Here is a 4,349-nt window from a genome sequence, read left to right as displayed (position 1 = left end):
AAATGCAGCTCAATGGTTTAGTATGAGATTTTTAACCTTTTACATAGGTCTACTTTCACACTGATGATTTAGATCTAGCAATAGAATTATTTGGAAATTATAATAATTGAATCAGTGCATGATTTCTATATACATCTAGCTATAATGTCAACATATTTATAAAGTAATGGACAAGTTAAATTACATTTTTGGGTTTGAACACTATCAAACAATACAATTTTTGGTAACGTACTATATAAGACTTGCATGCTCTGATCATTTATTCTTAAATCAAACTTACACAATTAACTTTTTTTTATTTTTTATTCATGGAATAATTAACCAACACAAAAGACAAATATAACAGCACAAACAAGATATCAAGACAGCATTTTCATTCAATTCTTAGCATTCTTTACAAGCTGACTTCAAGACTGGTGGCAATAATTCATATTTTGACTTCCATACAGCAGCTGGAACAAACAAACAAATAAATATTATAGTCATGTAATAAAACTACCTTCAAGCTGTAATAATAATAAAAAGAATCTAACAATTAAACATCAGAAGACCTTACATTTATCTATGTGGACATACTATTTAACGGTTATATTTCCAGCCCTTGATGATAAACGGTGCTCAAAAATTAGGTTGCTTCTAAAGCCTATTAAGCAACACAAAAATTAATGGTATTTCAAAATTTGGAGTTCAATCTTCTCCTTAAATTAAATGTTATGAATTGGTGTCAGCAAATGTGGCACTGGTATTTGACTATGCTAAAAGTGCAATGGCAGACTAGATCGAGCTAGGCTTCAATTCATTCAATATTATATTTTGTCCAATTTATTTATATTAACTTTATCACAGGCTCTTACTAATACAACTATATTCTGTTGTAATTAGAGTTCTATGGTAATTTTAAAAATAAGTTGGCTGAAAAGTTATTCTAGAATTAAAATAAACAATTATCACAGTGAAACTTAAAAAAAACATAACTAAAAAAAAAACCACAACCAGCATATTTCAAAATTAGGATAGCATTTCTTTATTTACATTTAATCAATTCCATCCCATTAACAATTTACTTTCAGATTGCTGATCAGTAATCTAAAAGCAAAATTTAATTCTTACCTTCTTGAGCAGGCTTGCTTATGAAAAGATGATGAACAGCATCTGTACTGCATGCATAGGTTATTATTAACCTAAAAGATTAATGTCAACTTCCCCTAAAGAAAATGTGGCGATCTGTTAAAAAAAAATAAAAAAATAAATAAATAAAAACATAAAAAATGTTTAAAGAATGCAAAAAAAAATAATATTACAATAGAGGCAAAACACAAAATGTTTAAGATAAGGTATACAAGAAGGATTGTTGCTATATAATGACATTAGGTCAAAAACAATCCTATGTAGGCCCTATTTTCATTGTATAAATGTTCATTATAATTTTTTATGCAAATTAATAATGAACTTAAATCTCAGTGAAATTACAAAAAGCTGAAGATATTGCTCTCGAACATTGTTTCACAAGATTAACATTTATTTTACATTTTTTTTATTTAATCGATTTGATCTCATTAAAATTTTCATTTGGTTTGGGGGGAGGGGGGGGGGGGGGGTCACTGATCAGTAATCTTAAAGAAAAATTTATTCTTCGTACCTTTTTGAGCAGGCTTCCTCATGAAAAGATATTGAACAGCATCTGTAGTGCATACATAGACAATTCTTATTGTCAGCTGCCCTTAAAGAAAACTGGCATTCTAAAAAAAAAAAAAAAAAAAAATTACAATAAAGACAAATCCTGAAATGTTTATGGTATGGTGTATAAGAAAAACTGTTGCTATAGCCTAACGATGAGACTGTATTTTTTCTTTAACAGTATCCACACAATGAAATTTTAAAAAGCCTAAGCCTTAGCTAAGCCTATAGAATGAATCCTAGATCAAATTGTAGAAAAATTTATAATATAATAATTAGTATTAAGACCTCTAGATATTCTAGCTAGATCTAAATATAATCTAGATCTATGAATCTATGTCTAGTTTATAGATCTAGAATTTCTAGATCTGTATAGATCTATTTAATTCTATTACATAGAGCCTAGAGTCTTTAAAATTTACAAAAAATAAAATCTAACATATATTGAGACATTGAGTATTGGTGAATAAAGATGTAACGCTACCTGGACCTGGTTATGTGGTATGCACGATGGACTGTTTGGTCGCCTCGTTGGTCTCTGCATGGTCGTCTGGTTCATACCCTGCAACTGCCATCACTTCCCTAAGCTCCTTTGAGGTTTAGACTACCAAGTAGATATCTTCAACTCTGAAGGAACATTTAAAAAAAAAAAACAAAAACAATATAGGGCTATAGTCTATAGCAGCTATAGGGTTAGCCGTTAGTGGCATTAGTCTATTATATATAGGCCCCTAATATAGATATACTATATATATATATATATATATACATATTTTTCTAGACATATCTCAATATGATTCAATATCTGATTTTAAAACCAATATAAACGTTTGATTTTATTTATTTGTGTAAATTTAAACATTCTAAACTCTAGACTAGATTTTCAAGATCTGGAGTGTAGGCCTAATATTGTACATTAGTCTCTACAAAGTAAATATCTATATTATAAGATTATAAGTCTATAGGTCTATGACTATAACTAGTTACTAGATCTAGAATTATTTAATCTAAATGACCTATCGCCTATAGTATGAAAAAATTAAAGATTAGTCTGTATTAACAATATATTAATTAAATATTATTCTATATCTACTAAATTTTCTAATAACAACTAGATTTTAGAATCTAGACTATTCTAGACTATCTTTTATTAGATCTAGATCTAAGTTTACTAAGTCTTAGTATATCTTACAAGTCTAGGTCAATTTTTTCTAACCTCAAAATATTTGAATTAGAATAGAACTAAAATCTATATATATATATGAGTATGAGTACTATGAGTATAATAATTATTATATTAATATACCAAAGTGTCCAAAGTCCTAAGTCTAAGTATTAGTTTACAGTTAATTATGTGACTAGATAGGCATACAGACTAGATCTAATATTCTGACCTGAAAGTTAAAATAAAAGGTAGTAGATTTAGCTTTAAGATCTAGTAAGTCCTTAACTAAATCTAATCTAATTCTATGCTGCAGATGCATTTCGTGGTGTCGTGGTAGATTCTAGAATCTAGATCTAGAATCTATTCTAAATAGTAAATCTAGTCATAATGCATGCATGTTAATCACTTAAGTTAAGTCGTCTAGCTAGATCTAGATTTAATAGGTCTCAAGTCTAGATATAATATATATATTAATAATATTATATCGTACTAGATCTAGTAGCCTATTACTACTATTAGATATTATAATAAAACTAGTCTTGAGAGATCTATCTCTAGACTCTAGATCTAGACATAGATTCTTAGTCTTAGCATTCTAGATTATCTAGATATATTCTGATATATCTATAAATCTAAATCTATTCTAAGTCTAGACCTAATCTACTATCTAGATTAGATCTGTTAGTAGTGTTAGAGTACTTAGAGATTCGTCATCTGATGATGATCTGTACTTGTGATAATAGTGATAGGCTTAAGACTTTAACTTATAAGTTACGACCATTCCAATTGAATTTCCATGGCTGCTGCCATGAGTTGAAGAACATACGGTTACGTATTGATATCAAGAAGTACAGCTCATATAATTATTTATAATAGATCTATTATATTAATGAAAGTCTAGATTGACTAGACCTAGACTAGAGTCTAGAGTGACTATAGCTCTATAACTTGTAGTATAACTAATAACTTAACAGATTTAGATCTAGATCTAGCTAGCTCTAATTTGATCCACGTGTGTACGCTCTAGAGTGAAGACTGAATAATCCAGTTTGTGCCGAATATCGCGAGCTTAAAAGAAATAAATAACCCTAACCCTATGCACATATGCGAGTAGGCTTGCATATATACATATATATATATATATCATGGGCGTAGCCGGTGGGGGGGGGGATTGGAATTTAGTGACTGATTTTTTGTTTATTTTAGGTGAGATTTTAATACTAATAAACCATCACTTGCCCCAGCACAACCATAGGGGTTTTGAGTTTAAAACCCCCTACCAGGGGGTATTGAGTTTAAAAACCCCTACCAGAGGGTTCGAGATTAAAAAACCCTACCAGGGGTTTTGAGTTTTAAACCCCCTACCAGGGGTTTTGAGTTTTAAACCCCCTACCTGGGGTTTTTGCAGTTAACTCCTCTCTTCTATAAAACAAAACAAAAAAAAAATGCAAAAGAAAATCCCCTAATTCCAAGATCACAGTTAAGGAAGATTTTAATTTTAAAACCC

The 4,349-nt window shown here is 29.6% G+C and overlaps 1 long non-coding RNA gene across 5 annotated transcripts; it reads right to left on the bottom strand.

Moving 5' to 3' along the window:
* Window positions 1–284: 284 nt before the first annotated feature.
* Window positions 285–3,926, bottom strand: LOC129927001 (uncharacterized). Of its 5 annotated transcripts, XR_008778713.1 has the most exons (5): window positions 3,815–3,926; window positions 2,162–2,304; window positions 1,640–1,739; window positions 1,033–1,224; window positions 285–452 (listed from the first exon to the last, which is right to left on the bottom strand). It is a non-coding gene; the product is annotated as an uncharacterized LOC129927001 (long non-coding RNA). The 5 variants fall into 5 exon arrangements; XR_008778709.1 differs by lacking the exon at window positions 285–452 and having other exon boundaries at window positions 535–1,224; XR_008778711.1 differs by lacking the exons at window positions 285–452; window positions 3,815–3,926 and adding an exon at window positions 3,621–3,639 and having other exon boundaries at window positions 535–1,224.
* Window positions 3,927–4,349: the final 423 nt, after the last annotated feature.

This window comes from Biomphalaria glabrata, chromosome 6 (assembly GCF_947242115.1).
Source record: "Biomphalaria glabrata chromosome 6, xgBioGlab47.1, whole genome shotgun sequence".
NCBI classification, from domain to species: Eukaryota; Metazoa; Mollusca; class Gastropoda; family Planorbidae; genus Biomphalaria; species Biomphalaria glabrata.
The sequence above is the reverse complement of the archived record's forward strand: the minus strand, read 5'-3'. Positions and strand labels throughout refer to the sequence as shown.